Genomic DNA, 24,773 nt, shown 5'->3' on the forward strand with positions numbered 1-24,773 from the left:
TAACGCCATATAAAAAATTCCTGCTGAGATGAATAGTTGGTCCGCACAGCTGTTAAGAATACTTAAGAGTGAATGTTTGTATTATTTCAGGTTCTTGTAGAAAAGTACAACACAGAAACAGGCCCTTTGGGCCATCTGGTTTGTGCTGGACTATTTAAACTGCGCACTCCCATACCCCTACCATCCAGGTACCTATGCAAACCTCTGAAATGTTGAAATCATGCTCGCATGCACCACTTGCACTGGCTGTTCATTCCACACCCGATGACAGTCTGTGTGAAGAAGTTTCCCCTCATGTTCCCATTGACGATTCACCTTTCACCCTTAACCCATGGCCTCTGGTTGCATTCCCACACCATCTCAGTGGTAAAAGCCAGCTTCCATTTACCCATTGTCTTGTACAATGTCAGCATAACATCCATCTCCTGTACTCAGTACTTTGGTTTATGAAGGCCAATGTGTCAAAATCTTTCTTTCCGTCCCTATCCACCTGTGACACCACCTTCAGTGAATTATATTCCCAGATCCCTTTCTTCGACCGCACTCCTCAGTGCCCTACCATTCACTGTGTAAGACCTAGGTCCTACCAAAACGCAGCACCTCACACTTGTCACCATTAAATTCCACTTTCCATTTCTCAACCCACTTTTCCAGCTGGTCCAGGTCGCACTGCAAGCCATGATAGTCTTCCTCGCTGTTCACTGCACCCCAATCTTGGTGTCATCCACAAATGTGGTGATCCAGTTAACCACACTATCATCCAGATTACTGATATAGATGACAAACAACAACAGATCCAGCACTGATCTCTGTGGCACACCACTAGTCACAGGCCTCCAGTCAACGAGGCAACCATCTGCTACCACAGTCTGGCTTCTCCCAAAGACAGTGTCTCATCCAATTTACTATCTCATCTTGAATGCTGAGTGACTGAACCTTCCAGACCAACCCCCCATATCTGACTTAGTCAAGTGCCTTGCCAAAGTCTATGTGGATAACATCCACTGCCTTGCCTTCATCCACTTTCCTCATAACTTCCTCGAGAGGCACTATAAAATTGGTTAGACATGACCTACCATGCACAAAGCCAGGCTGCCTATCCTTAATCAGAACACACTAATCCAAATTCTTGTATATCGAGCTCCTGCACACACATTCCAATAACTTTCCCACTACTGATTCAGGCTCACCAATGTATAATTTCCTAGTTTATTTCTAGAGCCTTTTTTAAACTGTGGAGCAGCATTGGCTGTCCTCCAATCCATCACCTGTCATTAAGGGTGATTTAAGTATCTGTGCTTGGGCCCCAACAATTCTGCACTTGTCTTTGGCAAGGTCCCAGGGAACAACTTGTCAGCCCCTGGGGGTTCATCCACGCTAATTTGCCTTAAGACAGCAAACACCTCCACCTCTGTAATCTGTACAGGGTCCATGAAGTTGATGCTGCTTTGCCTCACTTCTATAAACCCTGTGACCATCTCCTGTGTAAATACGGATGCAAAAAATATCTCCCACATCTATTTTGTCTCCTCATATGGATTATCATTTTGATCTTGCTGAAGATTAATTATTTCCCTTGCAATCTTTTTGCTTTAGCATATCTGCAGAATCCATGAAGATTCTCCTTCACCTTGTCTGCTGGGGCAACCTCATGCCTTCTTTTATTTCTTTCATAAGTGTTCTCCTGAATTTCCTGTATCTCATAAGTACCCCTTTCTGCCTGTACCTGGTATGCACCTCCTTTTTATTGATCTGGGAAATGAAAGCCAAAGGGGTGATAGAGCTGCATGGTGGAAGCTGGGGGCAAGAGGGTGACACTAAAGTTGCAGGGGGAATGGGAGCCTGAGTAACAGAACAGATAGTGGAGGGGTTGTGGAGAGAAATGTTGTTCAGTCCTCAGACAAAGTCAGGAATGAAAAAGTTGAGCATGGTTCAGTGAATATGCTGAGCCCTGTATATTTCAATACAGGGAGCAGCGTTGGAAAGGCAGATGTGTTCACAGCATGGATCAACACCTGGAATTATGACACTAAGATCTGGCAACTGTGGATTGGGACAGGCTGCTTTATGGCAAAGGTGTGCTTGGTAAATGGGAGGCCTTCAAAGCGAAATTTTGAGAGTACAATGCGGGTACGTGCTTGTCAGAATAAAAGGTAAAGTTAGAAACTGTATCTCTTGGTTTTCAAGAGATATTGAGACCCTGGTGAAGCACAAAATGGAGTTGCATAACAGGGATAGGCAGGTAGATTCTTATGGAGTATAAGAAATGCAAGAGAACACATAGGAAATAAATCAGGATAGCTAAAAGAAGGCATGAGTTTGCTGGCACATAAAAGATGAGAATCCTCAGGGATTCTAGAGATAGATTAAGAGCAAAAGGGTTGTAAGGTACAAATTTGGTCTGCTGGAAGACCGGAATGGCAATCCACGTGTGGAAACAAAGCAGATGGGGGGAGATCTTAAATATTTTTTCACCTTTATTTACTCAGGAGATGGACAAAGGGTGTGTGGGAGTGTGGAAAACCGGCATTAAAATGGTGGACCCTGTAGAGATTAAAGAAAAGAAGTTATTTCGCTGTTCAACATAAAACATAGAAATCTACAGCATATTCCAGGCCATTCAGCCCACAATGTTGTGCCAACCACGTAACCTACTCTAGAAACTGCCTAGAATTTCCCTAGCGCATAGCCCTCTATTTTTCTAAGCTCCATGTACCTATCTAAGAGGATGTAAAAAGACCCTATTGGCTATCTAAATACTCAATGCCCGTCATCATTTTATACACCTAAAACAGGCACTAGATATAAACAAGGAAATTATACACTGCTTTGAGGATTTGTCAGAGATATACAAAATTACGAGGGTATAGATAGGGTAAATGCAAGCAGTTTTTTCCATTGAGGTTGGGTGGGATGACAGCCAGAGGTCATGGGTAAGAGGGGAAGGTGAAAATTTAATGGGAACATGTGGAAAAGCTCTTTACGGAAATGGTTTTGAAAGTGTTGAATGAGATGTCAGCACAAGTGGTGAATATGAGCTCGGTTTCACCATTAAGAGAAGTTTGATAGGTACCTGGATGGTAGGGGTATGGAGGGCGATGGTCCCAGTGCAGGTAGTTGCATTAGACAGCTTAATTTTTTTTCGGCATTGACTGGATGGGCCAGATAGCCTGCTTCTGTACTGAACTTCTCCATGTTTCCATGACAGAGAAGCTGGCCAATCTTGTTTCAAAGGGAAAGATAGGAGTGATAACGGAGCAGCAATGGCTGGAGTTTCTGGGAGCAATTCAGAAGTTGAGCGATCGATACATCCTAAAGAAGTAGAAGCATTGGGAAGGCAGGAGGACACAACCGTGGCTGAAATGAGAAGCCAAAGCCAACATAAAAGCCAAAGAGAGGGCAAACAAAAGAGCAAAATCTATTGGGAAGCTTTTAGAAACCAACAGAAGACAACTACAAAAAAAGTCCGATGAGCTCAGTGCATGAAATCATCATATTGTAGTCATTAATGGGCTTTGATTGCACCCAACAGTCTTAAGCATTTAGAGGAACAAAATATTCGGGGCCTCAATATCTCTTGAAAACCAAGGTTCCCTGCACCAGTTACCTTTCAACTTTTATTTTGATAGGCACATACAAACTCTGCATGCTCAAAATTTCACTTCTGAAGGCCTCCCACTTACAAAGTACTCATTTGCCAGAAAACAGCCTGTCCCAATCCAGACTTATCAGATCCTTTCCGATACCATCAAAATTGACCTTTCTCCAAATTAGAATCTCAACCTGTGGCCCAGACCTATCTTTTCCCATATTTACTTTGAATCTCATGGCATTATGATCACTGATTTCTGTCACCAGCCCTGGATCATTTCCTAACAGCTTATTGCACATTTCTATGTACTGATTAAGGGCACATTTGACAAACTTTACCCTATCTAGTCCTTTTACAGTATGGGAGTCCCAGTCAATATACAGAAAGTTAAATCACTTACAGGAACAATCTTTGTTTCCAGGCATCTGTCTACAAGTTTGTTCCTCTAAATCACTCAGACTGTTGGGTGCAACCAAGTCCCGATAGTGGCTACAACATCATAATTCCCTGCCTAAGCTCATCTGGTTTCCTACGATGCTTCTTGCATTGTGATATACACAGCTCAGCACTTTCATCGCACCATGCTCAAACATTTGATTGCTGACTCTACCTGAGGTCTGAACAACATCTGACTGGTGTCAAGAAAACAAACTCTCCCTCACTGTCAGAAAAACAAAGGAGCTGATTGTGGATGACAGGAGGAATAGAGACAGGCTAACCCCTATTGACATCAATGGATCTGGAGTTGAGAGGTGAACAGCTTTAAGTTCCTCGGCATAAACATCAATAAGGATCTCACATGCTCTGTACGTACCATCTGTGTTGCGAAAAGAGCATAGCAGCTCCTCTTTCACCTCAGATGGTTGAAGAAGTTTGGTCTGGGGCCCCAAATCCTAAGAACTTTCTACAGGGACACAATTGAGAGCATCCTGACTGGCTGCATCACTGCCTGGTATGGGAACTGTATCTTCCCACAATCGCAGGAACCTGCAGAGAGTGGTGCGGACAGCCCAGCGCATCTGTAGATGTGAACTTCCCACTATTCAGGACATTTACAGAGACAGGTGTGTAAAAAGGGCTCAAAGGATATTGGGACCCAATTCACCAAAACCACAAACTGTTCCTGCTGCTACCATCCAGGAAACAGTACCACAGCAAAAGGACCAACAGGCTCCAAGACATCATCTTCTACCAGGCCATCAGACTGATTAATTGATTTCTATGTCTAGGGTTCTCAGTAATACTAGATGGACTGTTAACTGTTAGTTGCTTATTACCAAAATGGCTTCTCGGAAGTGTTATACTAAAATGGCTTCTCGCACTATTAACTGCTGAGCAAGGGGTTCTCTGTAACCGCATGTTTGGGTTATACTCAGTGATAATGGAAATTGTATTCATTTGCTAACCAATGGAAGTCATGTCCTGTTATCTTGTATGTGTGTGCTGAGTTGAGGAGCGCGGGTTTTTCTCGGGAGGCGAGCAGACAGGACAGACGCGCGGGGAACGGACAGGAGTTCCAGGGCGGTAGATACCGGACCTCGGGGGTTCAGAGGGTGGCCGGAGTCTCGGAAGGACTCTGTGGATGGAACCGGAGTCATGAGCTCCAACGTATGAAAATATTATGTGCAGAAGACTGATAAGTTACTGATGTGGCACCTTTTCTCCAGCAACTTTTGCATCGCCACAATGCACACAGGGGACACCAGTTTCTATATTGGACATAAATATTTCCCCTGAACCCTCCTGAGGAATTGAGGATCTAAAAGAAGAGGGAGTTGTATGAAATGTATAGGAAACAGGGGATAAATCAGGTGCTTGAGGAGTATAAGAAGTGCAAGAAAATACTTAAGAAAGAAATCAGGAGGGCTTAAAGAAGACATAAGGTTGCCTTGGCAGTCAAAGTGAAGGATAATTGAAAGAGCTTTTACAAGTATATTAAGAGCAAAAGGATTGTAAGGGATAAAATTGGTCCTCTTGAAGATCAGAGTGGTCGGCTATGTGCGGAACCAAAGGAAACGGGGGAGATCTTAAATCGGATTTTTGCGTCTGTATTTACGAAGGAAACTGGCATGAAGTCTATGGAATTAAGGGAATCAAGTAGTGAGACCATGGAAACTGTACAGATTGAAAAGGAGTAGGTGCTTGCTGTCTTGATGGAAATTAAAGTGGATGAATCCCAGGGACAGAGTGTTCCCTCGGACCTTGAAGGAGACTAGTGTTGAAATTGCGGGGGCCCTGGCAGAAATATTTAAAATGTCGCTGTCTACGGGTGAAGTGCCGGAGGATTGGAGAGTGGCTCATGTTGTTCCGTTGTTTAAAAAAGGATCGAAAAGTAATCCGGGAAATTATAGGCCGGTGAGTTTAACGTCAGTAGTGATTTAGCGAACTCCCTTATCTAAGTAATTAAGATTGGCACCAACAGACTTGGTGGGTGTACCAGTTCAAATAACATCTTGCAATATTAATGCATGGGGCTCACTATGTATAAATACACGGCTGTAACCCGACTAAGTCAGTCCAATTGTCAGATGGTGGCAGTGCTTACCTGCCTTCCCTTTGACAACTGGGTCTCAAACTCCTGCAGGAGAATGCACAATAAACTGTGGTGACGATAAGAAGCTGGTCTTCCGAGTTTTACTCAGACTCAAGTTTAACATTTGGCGTCACGAACAGGATCCCAATATAGGGAGTGCCAAGCAGACGGGCTGAGTAAACAGCTGGACCAATCTGGGGACTGCGGAGACCGACTGTGTGCCCTTTAGTCGCTCTCCATTAGTTCCATTGGAGGTAAGGTCCCTCGCCCAAGGCTGATCGCATACGTTGACGGGATTGGGACAGAATCTGTCGGGAACTCGTATAAGGTAGGCAAAAGTGGGCAGGAGGCGGTACTGGGTAAATTTTACTGAGTGGGCAGGAGGTAGATGTGCTGGGTAATTTACTTGGAGAACATGGATCCACTGCAGTCGATTGATACGAGTGGGCCAGGAGCAACCCGACATAATATGTGTGAGAGTTTTCCAGACAAGGAAAAAGATTTACGAATGTTGAGTGCAGCGCTGAATAAGAAATTGGGAACAAAATGTGGCCACTGGGGGAGAACCTGGGATATTACCTCATGAGAACAAGCAGTAAATTTGATATGGAAAAAGAACTGTGGAAAGAAGTGGAAATTGTTGAAAAGGGAATGGAAGGAAAAGGAAGATGTAAAGTGGAGCAGTATATTATTAGCAAGTTGGAGGAAAACTGCAAGTGACAAAGGGATCGAGGTATGTACTGCAGAAGGAACACCAAAGGTTGGGAGACGCTAAAAGCGGAGCGTGAATGGGTGGATTGGCACCGAAAACGAGAGCAGGAAAAACAACGTAAGCAAACCAAGGCCTATATAGGAGAGAAGGGCAGGAATGTCACACTAAACTTCGAACTGATATGGAAACGAGAGATCCCGAACCCATGTCTGGCAGACCGACCCTGTTTAAGGGCAGTCACCATGATGAGGAGTGGGCACCCATCATACACCCCCACCTTACCAGGGTCCAAGTGCACCCAGTGCCCCTGAACCCCTGAACCCCAATCCTCGGGGTACTCAGATATAGTGGCCACTCGGGTAAAACAGTAGCGGCAGGGAAGGGGAGACTCTCGATACCCTGAGATCCAGAAAGGGAATACCAAGGATTATTCTGAGACAGGGAGGGAAGAATCCAATAAAACCCCAGAGTTAATGGCTCCACAAGGACAATTGCCCACCCAAATGCTGCCCAATCCACGAGCAGGAGGAGGGACCTCAGTGATTCCTCTGTATGCACCCTAGAAGCCTCAGGAAATGATAATGATCATGAATCAGGCCCCAGATAGAAAAGAAAAACCAGCACAGTTTGCTCAGTATGTCCGCAGTACTACACAAATGTTCAATGCGACCTGGGAAGATTTATTCTGTCTCTGCTGCACGATTCTCTCAGCTGATGAGGGGCTGAAATGGAAGGCTGAATTGAGATACCAAACCTATCAGGAGTTACAGGCAGGAAACAATAATGAGAATAAACAGACAGACCAGATTATTCAAGCCTTGGAAACAGCTCTCCACCAACCTGTAAACATCACTAAAATACTTGAATGCAAACCTAAGCCTGGGGAATCGGGACCAGACTATTGGGAGCGATTTGTGGCCTGCTACGGCACTTTCGCAGGAGACAAAGCCTTTAATGATGGGAATCCGTTCCCCCAGTTTAATGCCTTACTGCTCCAATGCTTACCAACTAAGTTAGCCAACACGATTAAAACAGATAATATGGATTGGCCTGACAGTGAACGAAATTGAATGCGACGAGCTTTGACATACTATTGCGAGCCGACTTTCGAATCCTGATCAGCCCCGAAGGGCACTAATATTAAAGGTGAATATGTTCACTGGGAAAGACACGAGCGGACTATAGCTGGGGATCAGAAATGGGAACAAAAACCTACCAAGGGACAGGTGGGACAACAACCCGTTTAGAAATTGACAAGCAAGGATGCTTCCTACTGTAAGTACCACCCCTCGGGAAGAGCCCAACGTAATACTGCAATTTGCTGGAATTCCAATTCGGTTCATGATTGATACATGGGCAACCACAACCACTCTCGATCAGGAAATAGTATCAGAAAATGGATTCCAGCTATCAGACGCTACAATCACTCTGTCTGGGTTCGAAGGCACAGAACGTACGTATTCACGTACCCAGCCACTGCAGGTGGAATTCCAGGGGAACCAGTGTGAGGTTTCATTTACACTCACCACCAGTCCAGGGTGTAATCCAGCAGGGAGAGACTTGCTCTGTCCATTGGAAGTCGAGATTCTATGCACAGACAAGGGTATCACCCTGGGACTAGCCAACAACCGAAAGATTCCCCAGTTACCAACCCCCCAGAGGTGGGCAATTAATCTGGACTCCACTGCCTTTGAACCCCTTCTGCCAGTGGTCGACCCCCATGTGACTCTGTGCTATGTCCCTACGGGGTGCTCAGCTGAGGAAAGCCAACATTATGCATCCCTCGAGGGACAGAAGTTCCCAGTCATGGTGATTGGAGAGGTTAAAGGAAGAGAGGGCACTGCATTACTGGTCGAAGTTCCGGATTTCCTTTGGCAACAGACAGGACTGGTGGTTCCCCATATCACCGTTAGGGTTTGCCCTGGGTTCAAGCCAAAGAGCCTGGGTTCCTTGCCTACACCCTGACGAAACAAGCCCCCAGTACCGAGGGAGACTGGCAAGACTTGGTTGCGGGCCAACTCCGATACTGGAAGGAGTCGGAGGTGAAGGCGTGACATCTAGTAAGACACTCTTTTAATATTGACCAAACCCAAGACGTTCTACCCCATCTCTGGGCAATTTCAGGCCATGAAGTCAGCAGCATCAACTGCCCCCCTGTCCAGATCACCGTGAAAGAAGGACAGACTCTCCCATCCCTTCCGCAATACCCCCTCAAGCCCGAGGCAACATTTTATGAGGATGAAAGCTCTTCTGTGGATCCAGCAGGAAAACGATATTCTGGCTATGCAATAGTGACGGACAGTGAAATAGTTGAGCAGGCCTCTTTTGAGGCAGCTGTCTCCGCCCAGAAGGCTGAGCTCTTTGCTCTGACTTGTGCCTGTATCCTAGCAACAGACAAAAGTGCGAACATTTACACAGATTCCCGTTATGCATTTGGAGTTGTACATAAATAATCTTCCGGAAATAGTAGGGGACAGAGGGTCCAGTGAGATGGAGGAACCGAGGGAAATACATGTTAGTGGGGAAGTGGTGTTAGGTCAATTGAAGGGATTAAAGGCAGATAAATCCCCAGGGCCAGATGGTCTGCATCCCAGAATGCTAAAGGAAGTAACCCAAGAAATAGTGGATGAAATAGTGATAATCTTTCAAAACTCTTTAGATTCTGGACTAGCTCCTGAGGATTGGAGAGTGGCTAATGTAACCCTGCTTTTTAAAAAAGGAGGGAGAGAGAAACCGGGGAATTATAGATCGGTTAGCCTGACATCAGTGGTGGGGAAAATGCTAGAGTCAGTTATCAAAGATGTGATAACAGCACATTTGGAAAGCGGAAAAATCATCGGACAAAGTCAGCATGGATTTGTGAAAGGAAAATCATGTCAGACGCATCTCATAGAATTTTTTGAGGATGTAACTGGTAGAGTGGATAGGGGAGAACCAGTGGATGTGGTAAATTTGGATTTTCAAAAGGCTTTTGACAAGGTCCCACACAGGAGATTAGTGTGCAAACTTAAAGTACACGGTATTGGGGGTAAGGTATTGATGTGGATAGAGAATTGGTTGGCAGACAGGAAGCAAAGAGTGGGAATAAACGGGACCTTTTCAGAATGGCAGGCAGTGACTAGTGGGGTACTGCAAGGCTCTGTGCTGGGACCCCAGTTGTTTACAATATATATTAATGACTTAGATGAGGGAATTAAATGCAGCATCTTTAAGTTTGCGGATGACACGAAGCTGGGTGGCAGTGTTAGCTGTGAGGAGGATGCTAAGAGGATGCAGGGTGACTTGGATAGGTTAGATGAGTGGGCAAATTCATGGCAGATGCAATTTAATGTGGATAAATATGAGGATATCCAGTTTGGTGGCAAAAACAGGAAAACAGATTATTATCTGAATGGTGGCCGATTAGGAAAAGGGGAGGTGCAACGAGACCTGGGTGTCATTATACACCAGTCATTGAAAGTGGGCATGCAGGTACAGCAGGCGGTGAAAAAGGCGAACGGTATGCTGGCATTTATAGCGAGAGGATTCGAGTACAGGAGCAGGGAGGTACTACTGGAGTTGTACAAGGCCTTGGTGAGACCACACCTGGAGTATTGTGTGCAGTTTTGGTCCCCTAATCTGAGGAAAGACATTCTTGCCATAGAGGGAGTACAAAGAAGGTTCAACAGATTGATTCCTGGGATGGCAGGACTTTCATATGATGAAAGACTGGATCGGCTAGGCTTATGCTCGTTGGAATTTAGAAAATTGAGGGGGGATCTTATTGAAACGTATAAAATCTTAAAGGGATTAGACAAGCTAGATGCAGGAAGATTGTTCCCGATGTTGGGGAAGTCCAGAACGAGGGGTCATAGTTTGAGGATAAAGGGGAAGCCTTTTAGGACCGAGATTAGGAAAAACTTCTTCACACAGAGAGTGGTGAACCTGTGGAATTCTCTGCCACAGGAAACAGTTGAGGCCAGTTCGTTGGCTATATTTAAGAGGAAGTTAGATATGGCCCTTGTGGCTAAAGGGATCAGAGAGTATCGAGGGAAGGCTGGTACAGGGTTCTGAGATGGATGATCAGCTGTGACCATACTGAATGGTGGTGCAGGGTTGAAGGGCCGAATGGCCTACTCCTGCATCTATTTTTTATGTTTCTATGACTACGGGGTTCTCTGGGCACATGGGGATTCCTGACTGCCTCTGGCCACCCCATTAGTAATGCCACCTTTGTAAACAACTTACTCACCGCTCTACAGCTACCTTGAGTTTTGTCTATTATTAAATGTGCGGCCCACACCCGCATGTCTGACCGGGTCACTACAAGCAATGCTTTAGCGGATAAGACAGGGAAAAGTGCGGTCGAACCCTTGGAAGTTGTAGTTCCCTCGGGTTTCCTTCAAGCAACCTTCTGTGACTGAAGCAGAACGGATTTGCCAGACATGCGGGAGGTACGTACTTTTCAGGGGGACGTCTCTGAGGAGGAGCAGAAACTGTGGTCCCAGGTGGGTGCCAGAGAGACCCCGACCTAGGTTTTTGTATCACCCCTGTGGGACAGGTTTGTGTTCATACACAGTTTTTACCAATATTGTACACACCTGGGAAAGGAAGGAATGGTTGGTAACCTGTACCCTGTACACCGGGTACGACTCCCTTGACAGGTGAACCTTTTTCACGTCTACAGGTTGACTTTATTGAATTGCCTACAGTACATTGCTATAGATACTGCAAAGTTATTATAGACATGTTTAGTAGATGGATTGAAGCTATTCCAACTACCAGTAATACTGCTATGACTGTTGTAAAGGTATATTACAGGAAATAATTCCAAGGTACGGCCTGCCAGAGATGCTGAGCTCTGACAATGGCCTACACTTTGTGGCAAAAGTAAACCAAGGAGTATGTAACGAACTAGCTATCAAGCACCAGTTCCACTGTGTACACCACCCACAGGCCGCTGGCATAGTGGAGAGAGCCAATGGCACTCTGAAGAGTAAATTGGCCAAAGTAACAGCAGAGACTGGACTCGCTTGGTTGAAGCTGGCCCTAATCCACATGAGGGTTACCCCACAGGGGAAAACAAGGTTGTCACCAGCTGAAATCATTTATGGACGGCCCATGAGGACACCCTGGGGACCAAGACCTTGTGTACCATTGCTCCCAGAAAGTCTACCAGCAAAATTGGATATGCATACCCTATGGGATGGGGAAATATATATGTCAACTAACCAAAATTCTCCAAGCATTACATTCACAGGTATGACAGGCTTACAAGGAAGAGAACTACCCCGCAGAGAGGAGTGACTATCCCACCACAGAACCTGGGAATTTTGTCCTGATCAAGAACTGGGATCAAGGGAATCTCAGACCTCGGTGGAGAGGACCATATCAGGTGTTACTGACCAGTCCCACAGCTGTGAAACTGAAGGGGCAATCTCGGTGGATACATCGAACAGACTGCAAACGTGTTACTGAAGGAACGGAGTAGAAGGACTCTCTCGGACTAAAGGAAAATGTATTGGTTGGTAGTGGTGTTTGTGATTATGTCTTTGAGAGGGCTCACCCCAGCATCCGGGGGCCCCCATGTTAACACCTTTCTGTCACACAGGTAGAACTAGGGGCCTGCTGGGTTTGTGCCGAAATTCCGCAGCATGGTAAAACTATGATTCCAATGTCAGTAATGTTACATGCTCAAGGAGATCTGTGGTTTTTGTGAGAATGCTGTAATGGTCTTTTGGAGGTCACCTGATGTGATTTTCCCGCTGTTGTGAGGTCACGTGATGACATGTGCCCCATGACTATATAAGGGTCGACTCAGGTGATGCAGTGGGTTTTTGAGTTTGTAGATTTCCAGGTAGAACGTGTTGTGCCTCCGTTTCTGTTGCGTGGTTGTTTTCGTGACACAGTCTCATTTTTAAAACGGAAGGTGCGTTCTCTTACAAGATATTGTATTTGAGCTGGGAATTTGTGGCTGGAAGTGCCAATTTACTCAATTCCGACAGTTTTGAAGGGAGAGTGAAGAATTCATCGAAGTGAAGGATCGAGAGAAGTCGGCATCGTTTGGCAGTTTAATAAAGAATTGACCTTATTGAGTCTTCGTTGAAGAGAACCTGCATTGAGATAACTCTTGCAATAGGGCAATGAGTTCATGCAAAATGGTGTTTTCTCTCTCTAAAAGGAATTTAAGGTCAGTTGATTTAAACTGTTTATTATCGGCATCGGGAATCCTGTGGACGGAACCAGCAGTAAAGGTGCGTCGGTGAAGAAATCGTTCTCCAGAGAAGTCTCTCCCAATTGAATGTGTAAAACTGTTGGACTTTCGAAGTTATCGCTTTAAGAACTGTATCCGACTGTATCGCTTTAAGAACTGTTTTCAGCATTTAACGCTTTAAGAACCAGAGCCGAGTGGCGAGCTGGTGAACAACTGCGTACCTGTTAACCTCTGGTTAAAGTTTTCCTTTGTTTTTTCTTCCTTATCGTTTATACGTGTTTAATAAATGTTCGGTTGTTTTTATAAAACCTGTCTCGGTAAATATTCATTGTTGCCGGTTACTTAACATAATTTTGTGGGGGCTCATCCGGGATATGTTCCGATTTTGAGTTTAAGTGCTGGTAATTGCCATTTTGATTTGGAAAGGGAATACCCGATTTTTTTTTTGGTTTGATTAGCGTGTGTGTTGTATTTGGCAACAATGGACATTGACGAGTTTTTGAAGACGCCTGACTCAGGATTTTTAGAGACTGCAAGAAAACCTGTGGTATTGGAGATTGCTAAGAAGTTGGATATTAAAGGGATTACGAGAAATTCTACCAAGGCTTTCATACAAAGAAAAATTGCTGAACATTATATTAATTTGAAATGTTTTGAGGAGGAGGTGTTAGATAAGTTTCCAATGAGTAATCTGGAAATGCAGTGGCATCTTGAACAGTTAAAATTTGAAAGATTTAAAATGAAAGAAAGAGAAGCTGAAAACCAGCTAGAGATGGAGAAAATAAGGTCTGGGAATCCGTCCCCTGGTTCTACAAAACAATTTATTGCTGGTCGTGAGGTTGTTTTGGCTCCTCCATTGAATGAAGCTGATGTGGATGCATACTTTCAGCATTTTGAAACAGTTGCTCTGAGTTTAAAGTGGCCGAAGGACCAATGGCCAGTCATGTTACAAAGTGTAATTAAAGGCAAGGCACAACAAGTTTATACAGCTTTAAATGCTGAGCAAGCACTGGATTATGATATTGTTAAAGAGAATATATTAAAAGCATACGAGATGGTTCTGGAAGCGTATAGAGAAAGATTTAGAAGTTTAAAAAAATTGGCGGAAAAAACTTAATGTGGAATTTGCCTATGTGACATCTGTGTGTTTTGAGAGATGGGTTTCCTCTAAAAATGTGAATGGGGAGTATAATAAATTGAAAGAGCTGATTTTGCAGGAGGAATTTAAAAGAAGCATTCCTGTTGAAGTGAGAACATACTTAAATGAACGGGACACTGCTATATTGGAGGAGGTTGCTAAGTTGGCTGATGATTATGTTTTAATTCCCAAGAATAAATTTTCTCCAGGTAAATTTTTTAAAAAGAAAACTAGTACAGAGAGTCAAGGTAAATCAGAAATTAAATTTGAAGTTGGTGAGAAAAATAAGGATGAAGGGAGACGTGAAGGAAAGACATTTTGGTATTATTTGTAATTATTGTAAGAAACCTGGACATGTAGTGGCTAATTGCTTCCGATTGAAACGGAAAGAGAAAGAAGTGGCCCCAGATGCTTGTGTGCAGCATATTGTAAAACCTGTAAAACCACAGGGTTTAGAAAATATTAATGAAGATGTGTCAGAGTCTGACCAAGTTAAGAAGGGATATGAGGCTTTTATAACAGAAGGATTTGCATCTTTGAAAGAAGGAGCCAATGCAGAACCGATAAGGATACTCAGAGATACTGGAACTTCACAATCACTAATATTACACAGTGTGTTAAGGTTTAATGATGAGTCTGACACTGGTGAGGTAAATTATGTAAGAGGAGTAGGGAGTGCCCTTATGCCAGTACATACATAGAGTAAATTTAAGGTCAGGATTAGTTACAGGGGTTGTTAAAGTAAGACTACAATCCAGTTTACCTGTGAATGATGTTTCTTTTTTGTTAGGGCATGATTTAGCAGGTGGACAAGTTTTTCCTGAAGTGCATTTGACAATGAATTCAAAGTCTGAGGAACCACAGAGGGATTCTAACACAGATTCTTCCTGTGTTGTAACAAGAGCTATGGCTAAAAAGACGGATGTAAAGGATGTGGTTGTTACCCATGACAGTTCAAATCAAGATTTGAATTTTGAGGATGTATCAGAAACTTCCTTACCTACCTTATTTGATCAGGATTTTGGTGGTAAGTCTGATGAGGAAGATTTGTCTCTATCTCGGAAGGAGATGATAGCAGAGCAGGGTAGGGATCCTGAGACAGTTAAATTAAAAGAACAAGCTCTTCCAGATAGTGAAATTGGAAAAGTACCAGTAGGATATTATTTTGAAAAAGGGGTATTAATGAGAAAGAGGAGATCGCCTACAATTCCCGCTAGTGAGGAATGGGAAGTTAATCATCAGGTTGTTGTTCCTAAAATTTACCGAAATGAGATTTGGACTATGGCTCATAGTATTCCTTTGGGTGGTCATTTAGGGGTAAAGAAAACTATGAACAAAGTTTCTAAACATTTTTATTGGCCTAGTTTAAGATAAGATGTGGCAACATTTTGTAGAACGTGTCAAACATGTCAAATTGTTGGTAAACCTAATCAGGTTCCTCCAGTGGCCCCACTGCAGCCAATTCCTGTATCTGGTGAGCCGTATTATGAAAGAGAATTTGCCACTGTGACTGTTAAGGAAATTAAACTCCAATTTAATAATCCAGTTTAATGTTACAGGAGTACAATATTTTGATCACTCATATCAAGGGTAAAGACAATGTGATTGCTGACTGTTTGTCTAGATGTTAAATGTACAATGAAAATTTGTTTTTTTTTGGAGTGATATTTTATCATTTGTAACACTCCTACTGTACATAGTTTGTAAAGGGCTGAAAGATAAGATTATATATATCGTGTATTTTGTAAATTTTATACCTTAGTATTTTTTTGTATAAATTGTTAAATTTTTGTTCTTCAAGAGACCAAAAATTTTTTTTTTGGAGGGAGGTGTTACATGCTCAAGGAGATCTGTGGTTTTTGTGAGAATGATGTAATGGTCACCTGATGTGATTTTCCCGCCGTTGTGAGGTCACGTGATGACATGTGCCCCGTGACTATATAAGGGTCGACTCAGGTGATGCAGTGGGTTTTTGAGTTTGTAGATTTCCAGGTAGGACGTGTTGTGCCTCCATTTCTGTTGCGTGGTTGTTTTCGTGACACAGTCTCATTTTTAAAATGGAAGGTGCGTTCTCTTACAAGATATTGTATTTGAGCTGGGAATTTGTGGCTGGAAGTGCCAATTTACTCAATTCGGACAGTTTTGAAGGGAGAGTGAAGAATTCATCGAAGTGAAGGATCGAGAGAAGTCAGCATCGGTTGGCAGTTTAATAAAGGATCGGCCTAATTGAGTCTTCGTTGAAGAGAAGCTGCATCGAGATAACTCTTGTAAAACCACAATGAGTTCATGCACAAAGGCTCTCTCTCTCTCTGAAAGGAATTTAAGGTCAGTCGATTTAAACTGTTTATTTTTGGCATCGGGAATCCTGTGGACAAAACCGGCAGTAAAGGTGCGTCAGTGAAGAAATCGTTCTCCAGAGAAGTCTCTCCCAACTGAATGTGTAAAACTGTTGGACTTTCGAAGTTATCGCTTTAAGAACTGTATCCGACTGTATCGCTTTAAGAATTGTTTTCAGCTTTTAACACTTTAAGAACCAGAGACGAGTGGCGAGCTGGTGAACAACTGTGTACCTGCTAACCTCCAGTTAAAGTTTTCCTTTGTTTTTTCTTCCTTATCGTTTATATGTGTTTAATAAATGTTTAGTTGCTTTTATAAAACCTGTCTCGGTAAATATTCATTGTTGCCGATTACGCAGCAGTAATCCCACTGAACCAGAGTGAGGAACTCTCAGCCTGGGCATTCTCAAATAACACCCAGGGAAGTGAGGTGAGGAACTGTGGTCCAGGCAGAGATGACTGTGGCTGTCAGTGTTTTGAGGGATGGTATCTCAGGCCCCCACCAAACGGAACTTCCTATACTGGGAAACATGCATCCTGGCCATACTTGCAGGTGCCCAGCAGCGGAGAGGAATAACTGAGACTGAGCGATTTTGGATGATCACTTTTCTCTCCTATGGAGTAGCCAGGAATTCATGACAGATAATCAATTTGGCTACAACACTTGAGGAGCTGGCCACAATACTGCAGGGGCCCTGACAGAAACACAGGCCCAAGTAACAGAAATATCCACTGAAATGATTGCAATCCGGCAAACAGTCCTACAGAATCGTATGGCTTTACATTTTATCCTGGCAGATAAAGGGGGAACCTGTGTTGTTATTGACACAGAATGCTGCACCTATATCCCTGATGAGTCTACTAACATTACATCCCTTTCCGAGCACACTGCCAAGGAGACTGACAGCATCAAGAGAGTAGGGCAGGATTTACACGGGTTCACTGAAGGGTCCAAATGGTGGTCTTCGAAAGTCTGTTCGGTAATATGTGGGGCATGATATTGCAGTATGGCCTAATAGTTGTACATATCATTGTTATAGTTACTGTTGTACGCTGTTTTTACCCACTGATAAGTCAATGCTGTACTCAGTGGCTTTCTCTGTAAAAAATTACTGCTTTGTTGATCATGTAATGATCAAAAGGAGGGAATGATAAAGTATGTAAAGGGTCAACACTTCGTTAAACAATAGCAGCCTGTTTTACTGAAAGAAACTGCTGATGATCAACAGATGTGCTAAGCCACGCTGAGCCATATTTCTTCTTGAGGGTCGCTCGCTGGGGTTTCAGGATGCTTATCTCCTTGTGCAATCATGCATACAGACAGGACAGCTTCAGTCTGTTCTGTGTGTGAAAGCCATTATGACTATCTTGTAATTTGTCTTTAGGGGCTGTCATGTACTAAATAACTTTGTCTCCAGCCTGTCTTGTGTGGGGGGGTATCTGGATGGATATACCTGTGGTGTAAGGGGAATTGTTAGTCAGTTAGTGGATTGGGTGGGAACAGTCATAGACTGTTCCTGTTTGAGCGACTAACTGAGTAAGCCCCGGGTGCTTGGAATAAAGAGTTTGTACTTATACGGTCTCTGAGTGACTTTATCCGGATTCCACTTCCACAGAATGGGAGTGGTTTTAAAGGGCTGGGCTGCTGGAAGCCCATTACCAGACCTGGAGTGATTGTAACTGGGTCTGACAGAGGCATAACTGGTTCTTCTGGGCACATTCAGTCTCACTCCAACTATTTCCTACCTTCCTTTGTACAGTTATGTAATGTCTGAAGGACCACAGTTTGAGTAAATGAGACTCACCAAACTTTCTCCTGACAGAGTCACTGGAATCTCCGAGTCAGATGGGTCCTCTCCAGTTGATGCTCTCAATCCTCGGGCTGGTTCACTTGTTGCTGTTCCCTCGTCTTCAGTCGTGGTTTGCTTCCAGTTGGGGTTTTTCTACCAATAAATCTCTCACTGCAGGTCTAACTTTAACATGAAAGATAATGAAGCACATTAACAATAAAATTGAGAACCAAACATTCCTGCTTAATGTTTCTAAGAACAAAACTCACTGAAATTTAAACGTTAAAGGCAAATATAATGATCTCAGTGAACAATCTTTTACTTTCTCTCACACATCACAAAACGATATGGGATAAGAAGGAGCCATCATTCAGTCATGGTGAGACACAAGACACAGGAACAGAATTAGGTGATTCGATCCATCTGGTCTGCCTCACCACTCAACCATGGCTGAGTTTTATTCCAACACCATATTCCTGCCTTCCTCCTGTAACCCTGAAGCTACTTAGCAATCATGAACATATTAATTTCTGTCATAAATATACCCAAATGGCAGCTTCAACCAACCTCTGTGGCAACAAATTCCACAGATCAGATATATTTAGGTCAAAAAATTTTCCTCATCTCAGTTTTAAAGGGAAGCATATTTATTTAGAGACTCTGCTGTCAGATCAGACTGTCTGTCTAATGGAAACATCCTCTCCATATCCATTGTATCCAGGCTTTTCAGCATTCGGTAGGTTTACTTAACCATACATCCCTCCACCACCCCCACCGTCCCTCTGAACTCCATTGAGCACAGGTCCAGAACCATCAAATGCTCCTCATACATAACGCCGATCATTCCTGAGGTTATTCTTGTAAACCTCGTTAGCAACAACTGTACGAAACACATTTCCAAGAATGACAGACAGATTGGTACCAGGATAATTTACAGGGAAAAGTTGTGCTTTCTTTACTCCTCATACTGTTACCTGCCACAGTAAGATTTTGTGAGTGGGATGATGGAATGGTCTTGTGAGTGGGAGGATGGAATGGTCTTGTGAGTGGGATGACGGAATGGTCTTGTGAGTGGGATGATGGAATGGTCTTGTGAGTGGGATGATGGAATGGTCTTGTGAGTGGGATGATGGAATGGTCTTGTGAGTGGGAGGATGGAATGGTCTTGTGAGTGGGATGACGGAATGGTCTTGTGAGTGGGATGATGGAATGGTCTTGTGAGTGGGATGATGGAATGGTCTTGTGAGTGGGATGATGTAATGGTCTTGTGAGTGGGATGATGTAAAGGTCTTGTGAGTGGGATGATGGAATGGTCTTGTGAGTGGGATGATGGAATGGTCTTGTGAGTGGGATGATGGAATGGTCTTGTGAGTGGGATGATGGAATGGTCTTGTGAGTGGGATGATGGAATGGTCTTGTGAGTGGGATGATGGAATGGTCTTGTGAGTGGGAGGATGGAATGGTCTTGTGAGTGGGATGATGGAATGGTCTTGTGAGTGGGAGGATGGAATGGTCTTGTGAGTGGGATGATGGAATGGTCTTGTGACAGTGGGAGGATGGAATGGTCTTGTGACAGTGGGAGGATGGAATGGTCTTGTGACAGTGGGATGATGGAATGGTCTTGTGAGTGGGATGATGGAATGGTCTTGTGAGTGGGATGGTGGAATGGTCTTGTGAGTGGGATGACGGAATGGTCTTGTGACAGTGGGATGACGGAATGGTCTTGTGAGTGGGATGACGGAATGGTCTTGTGAGTGGGATGATGGAATGGTCTTGTGAGTGGGATGATGGAATGGTCTTGTGAGTGGGATGATGGAATGGTCTTGTGACAGTGGGATGATGGAATGGTCTTGTGAGTGGGAGGATGGAATGGTCTTGTGAGTGGGATGATGGAATGGTCTTGTGAGTGGGATGATGGAATGGTCTTGTGACAGTGGGATGATAGAATGGTCTTGTGACAGTGGGAGGATGGAATGGTCTTGTGACAGTGGGAGGATGGAATGGTCTTGTGACAGTGGGATGATGGAATGGTCTTGTGAGTGGGATGATGGAATGGTCTTGTGAGTGGGATGACGGAATGGTCTTGTGAGTGGGATGACGGAATGGTCTTGTGACAGTGGGATGACGGAATGGTCTTGTGAGTGGGATGATGGAATGGTCTTGTGAGTGGGATGATGGAATGGTCTTGTGAGTGGGATGATGGAATGGTCTTGTGAGTGGGATGATGGAATGGTCTTGTGAGTGGGAGGATGGAATGGTCTTGTGAGTGGGATGATGGAATGGTCTTGTGAGTGGGAGGATGGAATGGTCTTGTGAGTGGGATGATGGAATGGTCTTGTGAGTGGGATGACGGAATGGTCTTGTGACAGTGGGATGACGGAATGGTCTTGTGAGTGGGATGATGGAATGGTCTTGTGAGTGGGATGATGGAATGGTCTTGTGACAGTGGGATGATGGAATGGTCTTGTGAGTGGGATGATGGAATGGTCTTGTGAGTGGGATGATGGAATGGTCTTGTGAGTGGGATGATGGAATGGTCTTGTGAGTGGGAGGATGGAATGGTCTTGTGAGTGGGAGGATGGAAAGGTCTTGTGAGTGGGAGGATGGAATGGTCTTGTGAGTGGGAGGATGGAATGGTCTTGTGAGTGGGATGATGGAATGGTCTTGTGACAGTGGGATGATGGAATGGTCTTGTGAGTGGGATGATGGAATGGTCTTGTGAGTGGGAGGATGGAATGGTCTTGTGAGTGGGATGATGGAATGGTCTTGTGAGTGGGAGGATGGAATGGTCTTGTGAGTGGGATGATGGAATGGTCTTGTGAGTGGGAGGATGGAATGGTCTTGTGACAGTGGGAGGATGGAATGGTCTTGTGAGTGGGAGGATGGAATGGTCTTGTGAGTGGGAGGATGGAATGGTCTTGTGAGTGGGATGATGGAATGGTCTTGTGAGTGGGAGGATGGAATGGTCTTGTGAGTGGGAGGATGGAATGGTCTTGTGAGTGGGATGATGGAATGGTCTTGTGAGTGGGATGATGGAATGGTCTTGTGAGTGGGATGATGGAATGGTCTTGTGAGTGGGATGATGGAATGGTCTTGTGACAGTGGGATGATGGAATGGTCTTGTGAGTGGGATGATGGAATGGTCTTGTGAGTGGGATGATGGAATGGTCTTGTGACAGTGGGAGGATGGAATGGTCTTGTGAGTGGGATGATGGAATGGTCTTGTGAGTGGGAGGATGTAATGGTCTTGTGAGTGGGATGATGGAATGGTCTTGTGAGTGGGATGATGGAATGGTCTTGTGACAGTGGGATGATGGAATGGTCTTGTGAGTGGGAGGATGGAATGGTCTTGTGACAGTGGGAGGATGGAATGGTCTTGTGAGTGGGATGATGTAATGGTCTTGTGAGTGGGATGATGGAATGGTCTTGTGAGTGGGATGATGGAATGGTCTTGTGAGTGGGATGATGGAATGATCTTGTGAGTGGGATGATGTAATGGTCTTGTGAGTGGGATGATGTAATGGTCTTGTGAGTGGGATGATGGAATGGTCTTGTGAGTGGGATGATGGAATGATCTTGTGAGTGGGATGATGGAATGGTCTTGTGAGTGGGATGATGTAATGGTCTTGTGAGTGGGATGATGGAATGGTCTTGTGAGTGGGAGGATGGAATGGTCTTGTGAGTGGGATGATGGAATGGTCTTGTGACAGTGGGAGGATGGAATGGTCTTGTGAGTGGGATGATGTAATGGTCTTGTGAGTGGGATGATGTAATGGTCTTGTGAGTGGGATGATGGAATGGTCTTGTGAGTGGGAGGATGGAATGGTCTTGTGAGTGGGATGATGGAATGGTCTTGTGACAGTGGGAGGATGGAATGGTCTTGTGAGTGGGATGATGTAATGGTCTTGTGAGTGGGATGATGTAATGGTCTTGTGAGTGGGATGATGGAATGGTCTTGTGACAGTGGAGTGATGTAATGTCACGTGATGACATGGTATAAAAGAAAAGCCGCCACTCTGACACAGTTCTTGGTTCAACCACGTTGTTGCCGGTCGGCTGTTGTGCTGGACGTCACCGATTTTGTTTGTTACACGTTTATTTTCCCCTCACAGTCTAGTATCGGAGAGTGAAGACATTACCGGTGTTATCCGAACCCAAAGGATTGGGTAAAGTTAATGTCGTTCAGTACGTTTATTTTCCCTCACAGTCTAGTATCGGAGTGAAGACATTACCGGTGTTATCCGAACCCAAAGGATTGGGTAAAGTTAATGTCGTTCAGTACGTTTATTTTCCCTCACAGTCTAGTATCGGAGAGTGAAGACATTACCAGTGTTATCCGAACCCAAAGGATTGGATAAAGTTAATGTTGTTCAGCGATTTGGAAGCGATCGAACTTTTTGAATCTTCGTTCCGGAAATTGTGGCATGCACGTTCGAGTTAAACCCCTGCAAGGTCGGGAAGGTTTGTGCAGTGACCACCCTCCAGCCAAAAGGTCAGTTACTTTAAGACACTTTATTTCTTCGTGATTTCGTCTGACAAGGCATCTCTCCACTGTGATCAACAGATTTGTCATTTCTCAAGGGAATTGTTGTTTCGGAGAAGCCTCTCCTTAATGATTGTATAAATCACTTGGACTTCTGAATTTACCGCTTTAAGACTGTGCTTCAATGAGAACTGTTTCTAAGTTTGACTGTTTGTTAGATATTGCCGCATAACTGTTAACTTCCAGTTATGTTCGTCATTTGTTTACTTTTCTGTGTTTTTGAGCAGAGATTAATAAATTTTGTTGTTTGCTTATAAAGCCTGACTCATTTTCATATCTATTGCTGCTGGTTCATAACAATACATAAAGCCAATCATTCCTGAGATTATTCTTATCAACCTTGTTATCAACAACGTACTGAACACATTTCCAGGAATAACAAATTGGTACCAGAATAATTTATAGGGAAAAGTTGTGCTTTCTTTACTGTTCTACTATCACAGAACGAGCCATTTCCATTTCCAGGTTAAATGAGGTCCATTTCAGGAAATATCAACCATTCCAAGGTGAATGTAATAAAAAGAAACTGGAATTTCCAGAAACACTCAGCAGGTAAGGAACAGCTGTGGGGAGAGGAACAAACTTTACAATTCAGGTTAATAACGTTTCATCAGAATGACTTCTAACATTTTCATTTTTTAGTGCAGATCTCCAGCAAGTTCAGATTCTGCTTGATTTCCCCACCGAGTGACAGACAGGTGACAGTGAGGGGGGATTTCCAAACACAGTTTGAACACCAAACTCACGGGTCTATTTCCACTGTTGTAAACATGGAACAGCCCATTTACTCATCGCCTCTCCCTGTGAGGATGGAATGGGAACTCATCCTCTCCTCAGATTAGCAGTCATTGCTTCCAAAGGAACTCCAGAAACAAACATCTGATCCCAGACCAGAAATACTCACTCAACACCTCATAAGCCCAAGCAGCTCGATCCCCAGGTCCATTTTACCTGGATCAAAAACTGTGATATCCCAGGACCCAACCTCAGAGTCACACAGCTGAATCTGCCACTCACCAACAGTGAGAGTCTCACACATTGTCCCCACATCTCACACTGGGTAGTGCAATCCGGGATTTCCCCACAACCAACGTCCAGCTGCTCGAAATTTCTGCTTCATTGTAGAAGGACTACCATCCAGCCCCATCTGTAGAAGCACTAACCAATGTCAAAGCCAAAACACCAACAGTTCCATATGCCTGGAATGTAGATCACAGGATTATAACCCAAGCACCAACTCTCACAGTACTCTTTGCTGCCAGTAAAATGCTGCAGTGTGTCAGACAGTCACAGTTCAATAACTAGCAGCTCCACACCAATGCACAACAGAACTGGTACCTGATGACCCTCTGGCATTCCAGCTAACAGAAACTGATTCTGGAAATAACTCAGCAAGGCCAAAGGTGTAAAATAACACTTCACAATGAAGACAAGGTTAGAAGAAAGATTGCTGATATATAACATTGAGGAGGTGGGATACAGGGTGGACCGAGGTTGACCTAGATGGTTGGTATACATCACTGAAGTGGGGTTAGGAAAGTGGACAGAGGTTGAACAAGATGGACAGGAATGAGCAGATGGAACCAGGTAGGAGAAGGGATCAAGGACAATCACTGTTGGTCCTCCAGCAATACACAGATACTGAATTAATCTCAAATACTACTGTACAAAAGATCCTAAAATGACCAAGTTAGAACAAACAATAAGAACTTTGGCATATGCCCTTTGACCCTCACCAAATTTTTATCAACACACAACAGAAAGTTTCTGATCTGGACACTTCACGCTTTTGTATGGTAACTACCCTGCTCGTGACTGCGAGGAACGGCAGAGAACTTTGGCTACAGAGCAGCACATCACAGAAACCATTCTCCCCCCTAGTCTTCCCAGTCCCTCGGTAAAGCCGACAGTGAAATCAAAGAACCCCAAAACCTGG

At 44.1% G+C, this 24,773-nt stretch overlaps 1 long non-coding RNA gene across 3 annotated transcripts in view; it reads right to left on the reverse strand.

The window, feature by feature from the left end:
• Positions 1-24,773, reverse strand: part of LOC134341630 (uncharacterized) — a 364,862-nt gene that overhangs the window by 328,994 nt on the left and 11,095 nt on the right. For all 3 annotated transcript variants that reach the window (XR_010016808.1, XR_010016801.1, XR_010016806.1), the window contains exon 2: positions 18,310-18,477. This is a non-coding gene — a long non-coding RNA (uncharacterized LOC134341630). The remainder of the gene's footprint in view (positions 1-18,309; positions 18,478-24,773) is intronic.

The sequence above is a fragment of the Mobula hypostoma genome, unplaced genomic scaffold (assembly GCF_963921235.1).
Source record: "Mobula hypostoma unplaced genomic scaffold, sMobHyp1.1 scaffold_36, whole genome shotgun sequence".
NCBI classification, from domain to species: domain Eukaryota; kingdom Metazoa; phylum Chordata; class Chondrichthyes; order Myliobatiformes; family Myliobatidae; genus Mobula; species Mobula hypostoma.